General features: G+C 34.2%; 1 long non-coding RNA gene across 1 annotated transcript; it reads left to right on the top strand.

The window, feature by feature from the left end:
- Positions 1-213: 213 nt before the first annotated feature.
- LOC133334161 (uncharacterized) lies at positions 214-1155 on the top strand. Its single transcript, XR_009754483.1, has 2 exons — positions 214-331; positions 1005-1155. It is a non-coding gene; the product is annotated as an uncharacterized LOC133334161 (long non-coding RNA).
- The last annotated feature ends 14588 nt before the right edge of the window (positions 1156-15743 follow it).

The following is a 15743-nucleotide window of genomic DNA, read 5'->3' as shown; positions in this document are numbered from 1 at the left end:
AGTACAGCTCTTCTAATTTATTGTCTATATTCCCTTCACCGTGGGTTGTAGTGTGATGTTCGGCTTATAATTGTGGCCTGTAGATCGACTCGAAAAAAAAAACACAAACAATTAAGTTTTCGGTCCGCTTCATGCCAAAGTTATTATCTGATAATCAACGAAAATTATATGTGTTGTCCTTGACCATAACTAAAACCTCATGGAACATTTCATAGCGATCAGCGCTATACAGGGTGAGATGAAAAAACTGCAACCAACTTCAGTCTGCTGTCATTTCTAAGCCACTCGTCTGACAGCTGTTAAAATTATTCCAGTGACAGCTCATTATATTGTTTACAACCGTACAAAAGTATTTTGGTAAGAATTGTCCAGAAAATAAGTTATTCGTGATGGAATTCAAGCGTCATAGTATAATTTCTTTATATTTGGCTGGAAAACCACAAGTGACTATCGTTAGAGCACTCCAGCATTTAAATGTGAATACATCTTTTGTGTCTCGTACCATCGCTCGTTACCGTGACACTGGTAGCGTAGCCTGACGTCAAGAAAGTGGATGGAGGAAAACAGCAGCATCAACAGAAATGGTTTGAAAAGTATAGAAGCGACTTGATCGAAAACTTCGTCGCAGTGGCCGGAAATGGCTAGTGAGCTGAACATATCGCAATATTCCATTCGGCACATACTAAAAGATGAGCTCGGGGTAAAGCCATTGAAATTACAAAAAGTGCAAGAACTTACACCGCAACAGAATGAAAATACACTCAAAAGAGCTAAAGAGTTGATTCGCTTGGCCGAACGTGGTGAACTGCCGAATTTGGTTTTCTCCGATGAGAAAACATTCGTTGTCCAATAGTTTGTAAACAAAAAAATGGTCGTGTTTACTTGCCAAAGAGGTCAGCTGAAAAGGTGCACCTTCGGTTGGCAACCAGAACTCAAGCGCCGACCATACTGATGGTGTGGGTCGCCATAACTGCCCATGGTCGCTCTCCGATCGTATTAATCAGAATAAACGTCGAATATTATGGCGAAAATATTCTGGAGGGTGTATTAAAGCCTTGGGCACGCAAACATTTTGGTCGCAGACCTTGGACATTCCAACTGGACTCAGCACCATCGCACTCAGTACGCGCCACCCAAGAATGGTTACAAAATGAGGTTCCTCGCTTCATTTCCAGCACACAATGGCCACCGAAATCTCCGGATACCAATCCGTTGGACTGTTGTGTCTGACGTATTTTGGATAGCAAGGTTGGCACTAAAAAATACCAAAGTGTCGATCACCTCAAGCAAGCTCATCGCCGGGAATGGGCCAAAATACCGCAGAACAACATTCAGACAGAGTGTGGCGATTTCATTGGCCGTTTGAAGGCCATAACTCGTGCCAAAGGTGACCAGTTCGAACAAATCTAAACTTATTCTTAAATTTTATGTTATTTGCGACATTTTTTGCTTTCATTCAATAATATTAAAAAAATGTAAAAATTATGGCGTTTGACTTTGTTGCAGTTTTTTTATCTCACCATGTATTTCTGCCCTCCAGTGTGGTAATGGTTTACTAAATAATATCTGAGAATACAAATTTTGCAATTTTTCACATAAAAGTCAGGGTCCATTTGACCCGCTAAATATTGATTAATCTTTATCAAAACAGGCATGATTATTCTTTGGCCCGATCCCCTACTCCTTGTGAAAATTCGCGATTTTTGGGCCATAATTGCGGCCTCTGGAGCGCCCAGAAAAACCGCCAAAAATTAAATGAGTTGAGGCGGTTATGGTTGGATATAACCTCAGGAACAGAGCGTGGACGTCCTGTGGTAGGAAGCCTACATTCGAGGATCGTATCAAGAACGTTCTTTTATTTCTGAAATGAATCGGAAATCCAGATTGCCTTTCGCAAAAGCTAATATTATTTGGAATCCGACACAGAAATATTATGTTCTTGGATGAATTATAGTTAACGAAACAATTGCAGTGAGCTAGTCAACAATTACCACCAAACATATACCAAAACATCCTAAAGATTGATTGCGGGTGTCAAAAATGAGAGTTTTATACTAATAGTTCAACTTGAACATTTTATTGATTCAATGCCTCGTAGATGTGCTGCCGAAATCAAAAATAATGGTTACGCTGTCGATTTCTAATAAATATTTGCTTATTTACAAAAAAAATCAAAAAGTTGATTTAGTTTTCGGATATTTTTCCAAATAAATTTTGCGTTTATATTTATACCCTACAAACTATAGCTTTGTGTAGCCCCAAAATTTGTAACGCCCCGAAATATTGCTCCTAGACCCACCTTTAAGTATACCGATCGTCATATCTCGACTAGCTGAGTCGATCTAGACATGTGTGTCCGTCCGTCTGTCCATTATAATTTGTAAACACGATACAGGCCACAGCTATGGACCAATCTTCACGAAATTTTGCATGTAGGATGGGTTCTGACCAATGTAGACCCCTATTGTTTTAGGAAATGTTCGGTTAATATTTAGGGGATGAAATGGACCAAAAACTTTATTTTTGTCGGTTTTTCTGGTCGCTCCAGAGGCCGCAATTATGGCTCAAACACCGCGAATTTTTGCATGGAGAAGAGGATCAGGCCAAAGTATAAACATGCCTGTTTTGATAAAGATCGGTCAATATTTAGAGGTTCAAAATTGGTATTCTATAGAGTATATATTTACGACTGAAGGACATAGACCCGAGAAGTTGACAGTATATCCAAGAGTAGTGGTTGACCTTTAAATTGATACCAATTATATTGTCGTAGGTACTCGGATGCGGGAGTTACATATTTACAGTTGCTTTCGTATTCATATATTATTAGTAACCTATTACCACACTTGAGGGCGGAAATATAGCGCTGATCGCTTTGAAATGTTCCATGAGGGTCCAGTTATGGTCAAGAAAATGCCTATAATTTTCGGTGATGACCAGATAAAAAATTTGTGATGAAGTGGACCAAAAACTTAATTTTTTTTTGGGTTTTTTTTCTAGTCGATCTATAGGCCATAATTATAAGACGAACATCACAACCCACGGTGAAAGGAATATGGACAAGTAGTTAGAAGGACTGTATTGAATATTAGTAATATTCGGAAAATATGTCAGTGTAAGGAAGAGGTGCTTTTGGCCTCTTATCGGAAAAGAGGATAAAAGTATCACGAAATATTGCCCAGGCTGGGAATAAAACTTAGCAGAAAGTTTGAGTTCCGTGGTTGTTGTATAGGGTATAATATGGTCGGCCCGTCCGACTATACTACTCCGCTCACTGGTTTTTGTTTTTTAAAAGTGAATAAATTTCCTATTTATTTCTAAAAAAAATTCACTATAACTTCATATTCAAAAGAGTTACAGGTTATTTATTCAGTTTGCAATGTCAGTTGATTTAGTTTTGGTCACCAGTGTATATTTATATATATTTATATACATTAGAGCGGGCCAAATTGTTGATCGATTAAATCCAGCCCCTAGAATGATTCAATGGGTAATTCTAAGCAACTTTGGCGAATTAATCGTAGGTCTATCTCGATCATTGCAGATCTATGCTTTGATATAGGCCTTATATAAAGGGCCTTCCCACTTCTCGAAATTTTGAGGGTTTCCAACAGAAAAGCCGGTAATTTGGCATTCCAGGTTCATGATAAATAAAATACTCCTCCACAACAAATTGCCAAATGCGTCAGTGTTTGTAAATACCTTCAGAGATCCCGCTTAATGTTGGCATTGTTAAAATTGTTAGACTAGTTTTTTAAACTTAGTGTAATTTCGCAGTAACCGCAGATCCCCTCATTTCCCATTATCGGTTGTGGGATACCTATTTTTACGATTGTGAACCAATTTGACTCATGAAATAATTCATTCACGTGTCACATGAACAATGCAACTCAGTATCAACAATAAAGAAAAAGACGTGATGTTGACAATTTGCGGAGAAGGTACCAGAATAAGTGGAGCGATAGGCTACATCTTCGGTTATAATCTAGATGTGTTAACAAATATTACTTTGTGTGAAGTTTGGGTCAAATCTAAGTATCCGATTTAACTTCACATGAAATTTAAAAATTTTCAATAATTTTGAAAGAATTCAAAGAAAGTTTTAAGATAGCTACAGTATGTAGCTATCTGGTTGCTATTGAAATCATGATCTATGTGTATGTAGATCATGATTTCAATAGCAACCAGATGGACGGGCGGGCGAAACCGTTTTTTTACAAACAACTTTGGAATAAAATCACAATAAATATTTTTCAACCAGAAAAAAAAAAATAATTATATTTGAGATAAAAATTAATAGTTCAGAATAAATAATATTGAAAGAAAGAAATATTATTCCATTATGTACCATTCGTAACATATGTTTTTAAATATTTTCATTTCGTATATTTATGTTGTTGACCTCAGCTACACATTCACATACATACAAACAGACATAAATGCAAACACATGTTTTTATTATTCTTAGTAACCCGAAATACTATGTCAGAGTTTAAAAGTTTAGCCTATTTTAATTCATTAATACCATATGAAAGTCAAATTCTGAAATTAAAATATATGTGTAATTTATCCGATGAAAAGTGCCGAAGAAAAAAACGTTTCAATTTTAGAATGACAAGTACCAAGAAAAACTATTTTATTTTTCAAACCCCTCCAGCCATACGAATCTAGTATTTTCGATAAATATCCATAGTGAAATAAGAATAAAATCATTAACATACTTATTAATGATTTTTAAATTTTAATTAAATTCTTTAATAAAACCAAAGATTTAAATTGAAATTTCGGAATTAGGAGAGGTTTGAGTAAATGATATAGATTTGATACTCTCTAGTAGTTTTTATACCCTTCACCACACTGTGGTACAGGGTATTATGTCTTTGTGCATATGTTTGTAACAGGCAAAAATAATCGAGATAGACCCATGGTTCCTTTTGAGAATATGCATAGAATCACTTTCTGAGTCGATTTATGCATGTCCGTCCGTCCGTCTGTCCATGTTAAATTGTAAACAAAGTACAGGTCGCATTTATGATCCGAATTGGATGAAATTTGGCACAGCTCATTTGTTTGGGACGAACCAAGGACGAACCCTATTGAAATTGGGAAAAATCGGTCCAGATTTAGATATAGCTCCCATATATATTTTCGTCCGATTTAAGGTAAATGAGGTATCAAAGTCCCTAAATATCTTTCGATTTGCACGAAATTTGGTACAGCGTACTGAAGTAGGTCTAGAATCGTGAAAATCGGTTCAGATTTAGATATAGCTCCCATATATAGTTTCGCCCGATTTTAGGTAAATGGTGCACCAAAGTCCTTGAAAATCATTTGATTTACACGAATTTTGGCATAGCGTATTGAATTAAGTCTAGAATGACGTGTGCTAAGTTTCGTGAAAATCGGTTCAGATTTAGATATAGCTCCCATATATAGTTTCGTCCGATTTTAGGTAAATAGTCCCATAAAGTCCCTGGAAATCTTTTGATTTGCACGAATTTCGGCATATCAAACTGAATTAAGTCTAGAATAATGTGTGCAAAGTTTCGTGTAAATCGGTTCAGATTTAGATATAGCTCCCATATATAGTTTCGCCCGATTTTAGGTAAATAGTCCACTAAAGTCCCTGGAAATCTTTTGATTTGTACGAAATTTGGCATAGCGTACTGAATTAAGTCTAGAATGATGTGTGCAAAGTTTCGTAAAAATCGGCTCAGATTTAGATATAGCTCCCATATATAGTCTCGTCCGATTTTAGGTAAATAGTCCAAAAGTCCCTGGAAATCTTTTGATTTGCACGAATTTCGGCATAGCAAGCTGAATTAAGTCTAGAATGGTGTTGCTAAGCTTCGTGAAAAGGTCCATAGCTAGACCAATTGACACAACGTACTGAAGTAATATACATACGTCTCTGCAAGTTTCCCTGAAATCGGTTCAGATATAGATATATAACAAAAACCCGACGTCCGTTAGGATTCATCTGTTGAATATACCCAAAAGTGGTGAAGGGTATCATATAGTCGGCCCAGTCCGACTTTACTACTTTCCTTACTGGTTTTAATTATTTTTTTCCAATGTTAAATTATGTGACTGTTTTGGAAACGAAATACATTGAATATCGTCAAGGATAATACATAAAAACAAGATAATACATAAAAAATTATTGAAAGTATACAAAAATAATGTTTATTTCATAATCATATATTTTCAAAAAAAAACACGGTCTTCCATTATTATCATGTATTTTCTGATTCACCATTCTGGCATTTTGGGCAAAATGTTCAGGGATTCTTACGCGGAAAAAATAATATGCATATCTAATGTCCATTTACCCCCCATTTGAGTTCTCAATATAAAACGTAACTCAATTAGAAATCACACTTTATTTATATGCATATTGAATCGTTCCAATTTCAATTCAATTGTTAAAAATATTTTGAAAGTTTTCAATATTGGACTAATATATACGGAAATAAATTACACACTACGAATTTTCCACCAAAATATCATTGCGGAAATGTAACACGATCCGTCGTAATATTTGTTTTGAAGATTTCACGGGTTCTTCACAATTTATTGTTTAATATCCTGAAATGATTCGAATTATTAAATTGGGTATGACCGTTCCTGAGTTATAAGCAATAGCAATTATTCGTTATGCAATAAAGAAAACAAAATTCCAAGTTGTTTTCAAGTGGCCAAATAAGTGATACGAAATTTATGTATTCATTCATCATCAAATTATTCAAATTTAGAAGCGAAAACTAACAAAGAAACAAAATAAAATTAATAAATTGAATGGATGGATGGATGGATGAACAAAAACAGGCAAACAAATATCAATTTATTTCTAGTTGGCCACTTAAACAACGAATAAGATGATAAGACCAATTAAACGGCAATAATACTTGAATATCTATCTATCAAATGCAATGAATGGGAATAAATTAAAAATTCAATTCTATTCCACTTTCGAACAACAGCAGCAAGGCATGAAGACAAACATGGAAATAAAGGACATAGTCGAATTCGGTATCGGTTATATTTATGAATTTCATTGCCGTCAAAAAAGAAATGAAATAAAAAAACAAACAATGAAAGCAGCCAACAAACCACAACCTGGGAAAAAAACATCAGTTCTGGTTATCGCAATATTTCAATGAAAATACCATGAAAAACATAACCAAATAAAATGTTATAGGAACGCTTGTTGCCAAATGACAATATGTTTGAAAGCGCAGATCTACATACATATAACAATTGAAAATACAACGATAACAGCACTACCACAACCACGGCATAGGATAAATGTTACGGTAAGGGTCAAATGCTGAATACAATTATGAATACGAGTACACTTGTATGGTCGACAACACCGGCAAAAACATTTTATAACCCACATTGTCAAAGTATAAGAAAAAAGTATTTTCTTTTTTTGAAAGTGCTTGTGTCGAGAATAAAAAAAAAACATGTAACATATACATAGATGTCTAGATCGACTAGCTAAGACGATCTAGACATGTGTATCCGTCCTTCCGTCTGTCCATTATAATTTGTAAACACGATACAGGCCACAGTTATGGACCAATCTTCACAAAATTTTGCGTGTAGGATGTATTCGGCACAATGAAAACCCCTATTGTTTTTGTTAAAGTTAATATTTTAGAAAATGAAATGAAAAAATCTTTTTTTTTTTGTCTGATTTTCTGGTAGCAATTATGACAGCAATTATGGCCTAAACATCGCGAATTTTCACAAGGAGAAGAGCCAAAGAATAAGCATGCCTGTTTTGAACAATATCTGACAACATTTAGCAGGTCAAATGGACCTTGACTTTTGTGTGAAAAATTACAAAATTGGCGTATATATTTAACCCCTGAAGGACATAGACCCGAGAAGTTGATAGTATATCCAAGAGGAGTGATTGACCTTTACTTGGATATGAGAGTTACACATAAATATTTACAGATGCTTACGTATTCAGATATTAATGAATTTTCGGTGATGATCCGATAATAGTTTTGGGATAAAGTGGACCGAAAACATACATTTTTGTAGTTTTTCGAGTCGATTTATAGAAAAGTAATTAGATGGGTTGTTCTGAACATTAGTACTATTTGTTGACGTCTAGTTTGCCAAGATGGTTCAAATATCGTGAAATATTGCCCAAGCTTAGAATATAGAACCACAAAAAGTTAGATTTTAGTGGAAGTTGTGTAGGGTATCATGCAGCAACGTACACAGGATTTAACAAATTACAAGAAAACGAGTCCAAAAGCTTCAAAATACTCTATAGTTGGAGGTATGTTTAAGGGAAACCCCTCCATTCTCGATTTTATTTTTTCAAGATTTTCAATGGGCTGGTAAATCAATACCAATGCTTGTTAAGGTTTGTAACTTTGAACATATATACTTGAAGATTTAAAAGAGAAGAAAAATAATTTATAAAAAAAATTGTTATTGTTTTGTTGTTGTTTTTTGTAATTAAAGAAAAGTCCTTATTTTTGATGGCGGGCATGATAACTCCTCACTGGAACATCGGAATCCGAAAATTCCAACTGTGTTAGAAAGAGTACATGTCTGGCTCTCGTATGAACGAGGATTATTGGCTTCGCTCTAAAATTAACAATATGGCGCACCTTTGAAAAAATATTTTTGGAAAATCGCCGATTTTTTACCAAAAACCAAGTTAAAAAATAAGGAAGATCTTCACCGATTGGCTTTATCCTAGTTCATACGATAGCAGTACATTCACAGAGAAACATGTAAAAATTTGGAATAGATTGGGTTATTAGTTTTTGAGTTATCGTGCCAGCCATTCGCAAAAGAGAAAAACGCGTTTAAAGTTTGAGAAGCCCTTTAGCCGTCACTTGATGCTGACACGATAAATCGGCTATATCTTCAAGAGTCCTTGAGATTTTCACTTGAAATTTTGTAGGGACATTCTTGAATTAGTGTAGATTCGAATTGAATTAAAAAAATTGTTGACCCCGAGAATGGGGGGGGTCCCCTTAAATTACTATATTCATTATTTTCGGGTCTATATTGATTGGCTACCCAATGAGAACCCAAAATACCAAATTGCATTTAACATATAGAATCCGATTAAACGTTGTTTTGAATACAGAACACAGGAGTTTATAAAGTTCAGTTGATTTGTAAAGAGAGCACAGGTCTATATAAAACATTGGTCATTACAGAGACCAAGACCAAAGTTCTGCTGGGAGACCATAGTTCTATATAAATACCAATTAGTCTGGATTGGAAACAAAGGGATAAATTCTTCTGTATAGATAACACAGTGGCTACAGGACTTTATAAATCCCTTTGTTTTCTATACAAACTAATTTATCTTTATATAGACCAGAGGTCTCTATATAGACCAATTGGCCGTTATAAAGCCCTATGTTCTCTATGCAGACCAATTGATCTTTAAAAATCCCTTAAATTTATATACTTAGTAATTGTTCTTTTTATTGATCTGTGATCTGCAACAGTATCCACACACTTTTAATCGGTCTCTGTACAGACTAACCGGTCTTTATAAAGGCCTATTTTCCTCTCCTGTTCACTGATAAATAGTTTTGTGCCAATATAATTTTATTATCCAAAGATAATAAAAATGATCGTAAACTAAATGTAATTTTGTATATAAATATTGTTACATTATCTGGTAATAATGCGACTCATCAGACAATTGCCTGCAAAATCAATGTGACCTTAGTTCAGCTGTCAGCAAAAAGTTTATTAACGTTAATTTGTACTTTCTTCTTCATTCTTGCTATTAGTATTGTCAAATGGAACAAAATGACATAATATTCAACTTAAAATTGAACGAACTAATATGTGTGATCTTTTTGTATATGTAAACCGACTAACATCAATCCTTACTCATGTCATTCTACAACTTATGCTATATTTTGTAAATGGATTTAAAGTAAACTTTACACAAACTATTTACCCATTGATTATTTGGTGTACAATCAACATGAATAGGTCGAAATTATATATGGATGCTATGCTATATTTAAATCTGGACCGATTTCAAGTAAATTGTGAGAGATTTATTTATATTAATTTCAGTACGTTGTGTCAATCGGCCTAGCTATGGGTCATAAGTGCACCACTTACTTAAAAGTATATATAGAAGATTATGTAAATCTGAACCGATTTCAAGAAATCTTGATACACAAATTTACACTAAATCGGACGAAAAAATATATGGGATCCGATTCTCTCAACCCTTGGCACACGTTATTCTAGACCCAATTCAGTACACTATGCAAAATTTCGCGCAAATCGAAAAATATATATAGGGAGTTTGGTGCATCATGCGACCTGTACTTTGATTACAATTTAATATCTACAGACGGACAGACGGGCGGACATGCATATATCGACTCAGAAAGTGATTCTATGCATATTCTCAAAAGGAACCATGTGTCTATCTCGTTTACTTTTGCCTGTTACAAACATATGAATAAGGACATAATACCCTGTACCACAGAGTGGTGAAGGGTATAAAGAGGATTTTCAACTGAAACCAATCTAACGTAGAATTTTTCAGGATTTGGAAAACGCCGTAGCATTGACGAATTTGTATTGTTTACTGCTTCATTAGAGTTGACGATCTTCAATAACCTATGGACCCATGTTGAAAATATTCTGCAAAGAATATCATTTAAAAGCGTGGACCATTTTCAATACTTTTAATTTCAGAACTACACCTCCGCCATGCCCTATTTGAGGCAATTGTGATATTATTATTTCAGTGTAATAGTGAAGTTCATTGACTCTATTTCCCGGATTGAAGTGTTAACACATACATTTTTTACATTTCTCATTCCATTGACAAGACTTCGAAAATATGATACCCTTCACCACTTTGGGCACATTGAACAGATGTACAGTGGCCGACAAAAGTGTACATACGGGCAATATTTTTGTCAGTTCTCCAAGTCCATCAACTATTTGAAAAAATGAAACAATGCAGTTCTGTTTGGTAGTTCATTTTATTCAAAAAATAAGTGATGACAGAAGTCTACACACGACGTATGAACTAATGATAAAAAATTTAATTTATGAAAATTATGCAAAATTATTATTGTATTAATATTTTGTTGGTCCACCATGAGCATCTATAAATGCTTGCTTCGGTTTCATTCGGCGTTATATTTTGCCAAATATATTGTACTTCGATTCGTCTGTGAACAAAACTTTTTTCCAGAAGTCAATTCCCTTATCATTATATTTTAGGGCGAATTCCAATTGAAGTTTACGATTTTTTCGCTTATAAATGGTTTTTTCGAGGGGTTCGACTGTGGAAACCGTTGTTATTCAAAGTTCTTTGTATGGTTCGTGGATGTATAACTGCTCCCGACCTTATTGCAAGTTGTTCGGCTAACTTTGTGGCATTCTCTTTCGGATTTTTACCCACTTCTTGCAGAATGAAACTGACGCTCCGATTTAATAATTTGTCTATTTCCCCTAGCAATTTTTTCTCAATCCTATATTTTATTATTAAATTTCGCACATCGGTACAAATCTCTTTTCGAGGAGCCATTGTCACAAATAAAAACTTCTAATACGCTGTACAAATCACAACTGAATAAGCTTAGTCTGAGTCAAAAACGAAGCTAAGAGAATTAAAAAATAACTGTACTTTTTACAATTGTCTTTCAACATGTTACAATAACATTGAGAAAGAAAAACAGATCGTATGTAGACTTTTGTCATCACTAATATTTAGTTTTTTTATGAATATTTTTTTTTTTAAATTTGATGTAAAGTTATTTTTTTTCTTATTATTAATATATATATATATATATATATTTTTAATTTGATGTAAAGTTATTTTTATTTCTTTTATTAATTAAATAAACTATCAATCAGAACTACTTTTTTTTAAATAGTTCATAGACTTGTGGAAATGCCGAAATGTTGGCCGTATGTATACTTTTGTCGGCCACTGTATTCTGACTGACGTGTCATTTTAGAAAGAAAATGGACACGAATTTGGACGAACTTAAATATGTGATCTTATATATATGAGAACCAGATGAAAATATATTTTAAAACATATGGACACATAGACAGTTAATATAGATTTTAAAAAAAATTTTAAACACGTTTGTCAGAATAAAATAGCATGTCAAATTTATACATTTTGACGTTGATATATATTCTAAATACCTTAATGATAGATTGACTCGCTAGAAAAAAAGACGAAATAATAAAAAAAACACTTTTCACTAATGATTCGCGTATTGGGCGACTAAATAATGACACTGGTTTCAATTTGATATATTTTGTATACGCAAAACTAATTTGTATGTAATTTATTTAAATGTATGGATTATAAAACCAAGCCCGGTACTACAAAATAAAAAAATTCGCTGTTGCAAACACAAAATTTACTGTGAAACAAATTCATTTCGGGGGGGCCCGGCCCCCCGGGCCGCCACCCTGCGTACGTCCCTGATAGTATAAATCCATTAAATAAAAGTTATAAAAAAGGTGATTCCTTTAGGGTCTTGACAACTTGGAATGTAATTTATAAACGCTGCAAATTGTCACTGTCACTCCAGTAAACATAACATTTTCAACATGGTAAAGTCCCTGAACGAATAACGTCTTCAACTGGGCTTTGGAAAAGATGTGTCAATATTATGAATTTCATCTACAATGACGAAGTTCAAAGGCTTCGTCAATAAGTTTTAATGGTCAGGTGAAACTCCACATGTGCTTCATGAATCAACACTTCAATCACCAAAAATAAATATTTGGTGCGGTTTGGATGGCGGCCATATTTCTTTGTCGGCAATGGCAATCATCACGTTACCATTAATGGATTATATTTCGGCCTTCATGGCAAAAAAATCGAACTGGGCAACACAGTACACGCCACAAAAAAAAAGTTGTCAAAACCCCATTGGAAAATAATTTATATCGAAAATTCCGCTGCTATAGAGTTATATTATAAATAATAAAAAATTGCAATAATTTATACGATTATAAGAGCTGTTAAAAAAATAACTCACCTTGTGCTTTGATATGTTTTGTTTGTTTTTGCAAATCCTATTGGCAATTGAAAGACAAGCTGTGGTCTTTGCTTATTGGAAGAAGAAAGAAAGTTTATTTATTATATTCACAATATGGCCATACAGACATATGCATACATGTTTTGCACAAACAATTATAAATATAATTTTATTGCATTTTATCATTAATATTATTTTTTAAGATTTTTTGTAATTTTACGTAAAATTTCAATCGGCTGTCACATTAAAAATAAAATAAAAATGACAAAAAAGAAACAATAAAACAAAGACACATTGCCATTAAATAATACACGTTGCACACAAAACCACATACACAGATTTATAAGGAAGCCACCCCCTACAGTAGTACGTGGGAATTACAACAATTAATTGTCATCCTTTTAAATAAACATTTATCCTTTTAAATACAAAACACACACACACACACACATTTATATATTTCCTATTAATTTTCATTCAGATTTTCCATAACTTCTTTTATGAAAATAAAACCATGGAAAAGCCACTGTAAGTGGTTAAAAACAAGCCACTAAAATTCTTTTTTTTTATGCCACAAAAAAAAAACACACGACATGATTTTTTGTTTTTGCACCGGTGTTTGTTATGGTTTTGTTCGTCCTTGCGTTAATAATCATGCTGTTTCAATGTTATTTTCTCGTATTGTTGTTGTCATCATTATGACGAAATTAACTTTCTTTTTTTATTATTATTTTTATTTGATTATTACCCTCTCCGTAGATGTAGGAGAAGAAAAGTACAAAGCACGTTTTATTGCTGAGTTGAGAGCAAAAACGTATATCCACGCCTGCACAATGTACGCTTCTCTGAACGTCAGACGACAGACTAAAGCAGGCATTTTACTTTTAGAACGATGATACCCTCCAAACAACAAAAACAAATATCGTACTCACAGCCAACCCCACTCACTCATACAATGAAATCCACACTGGGAGTATAAAGTGGCTGGCCGAACAGCATAGCACAGCAGCAGCAGTTAAGCCGGCAGTCTGTCAGGCAGCCATATAGCTAGCTGATATACATGTTGCCGACACAACAGGCATTCTTGCTATTCATTCATACATAGCACAGGGCAGAAGGCAGAACTAAGCGCAGAGAGTACTACCACGCCATATGAGTGCTCAGACAAGAAACACAAAGTAGCTGGCAGGCTGTTGTTGTTTGTCTGTTTGGTTAGTCGGTTCAACCGAGATGTATTTGGCCATAGGCAGTGAATGAATGGACGAACTTTTGCTCAGCAGCATCTCTGCAGCAGAGTCGTCAATGGCAAGGAGATTGCCACCAAGAAATAAACTTAATAACATTTCTCCTCCGCCGCCTGTTACGCAGTAATGGCAATATATCTATAGTGGAGGAGGAATGGTGGCCACCAACAACACCATAACCACAGCAAGCATGTCAACATCGAGAAGCAAGGAATCAAGTAAACAAGAAGTAGCGCATAGGCCAACAATAAATGCACTTTGAGTCACCTAAACGCTGAAAGGCAATAAAGTTTTGGGCATATGACCACAAATATTGAAACGAGAAAATGCAACTGGACTGGACTTTGTGAACACCACCACACTGTGCAATATGACTCAATTAGGCATTGGTACAGTAATACGACGATTCTGGCTTGGCATGTTATGTTGGCTTTTTATTGTAAAAGAATAAAGGAGAACAACGTTCAAAAATAAGATTGACTCTGAGAGAAGAGAGTAAGAATACCAGAAGCCGGCAATTTTAGTGATTATCGCCCATGTGCTGCATTTCGAGTTTGCTCGAAAGTGAAACATTTTCCCAAATTTGGTGTGCTCCATTCCGAATTCCCAAAAAAATATTGGGAACATAATTCGAGCACATATAGCCTGGTGGATTGAAAACGAAATGAGATCGTACGTGTTTTTCTGAGCACGTACAAGTTGAAAAATAACTCTAAAATAATATTTAACGTGTTTTTACAATATTTATTTAAAAAATACAGTATTTACATTAGTTTTTATAGTAAAACTAGCGGGCCCGGCAAACGTTGCTTTGCACAGCATTATTGTTGATGTATAATTCTCAAATATAATTCAAGATAGCCCAATATTAAGCTACACTCCACATACATTGCTACTACTCCTACGATATTTGGTATTGAAAATGTTCAATATTAGTTCACTATTTAGGGTATCCCCATATAACGGTTCCTTCTATATGAGAAATTGTAACGATTTTTTCCAACAGAATTGGTTGTAATTGAGCAGAAAGTGTTCGTACCAAATATTATCAATATTGGCATATGTTTCGGGTTACCGCCTAATTTAATATAAGGGATAGTTCTTGAGCAGAAAATCTCTCTACTTAAAATTATCAATATTTTCCCAAAAATATTTGGTATTTGGCTGTAATTTTATATTTTGGATGATCACCGAGTAGAAAATGTTTCTAACAAAGCTTCCGAAATGACTCCATATAATGGCACTCCGCATTATACGATCCTTTGGGGATTTGGACACGTTTTTTAACCTAATCAGCTGTAATTGGTTGTTTTATTTGATAGCATGAATCCTACTAAAATTGTCAATATCAGTTCAATCTTCTGTATTTTGGGGGGTGTAATTTTATATTTTAGACGATCAGTGAGTACAACATCTACTTACAAAAAATTATCAATATTGATCCAAGTTTCCGGGTAGA

Source organism: Musca vetustissima, unplaced genomic scaffold (assembly GCF_032173495.1).
Source record: "Musca vetustissima isolate MV318-11 ecotype Yass unplaced genomic scaffold, APGP_CSIRO_Mvet_v1 utg3141, whole genome shotgun sequence".
Taxonomy (NCBI): domain Eukaryota; kingdom Metazoa; phylum Arthropoda; class Insecta; order Diptera; family Muscidae; genus Musca; species Musca vetustissima.
Note: the sequence above shows the minus strand (reverse complement) of the source record. Positions and strands in the feature narration are given on the sequence as shown.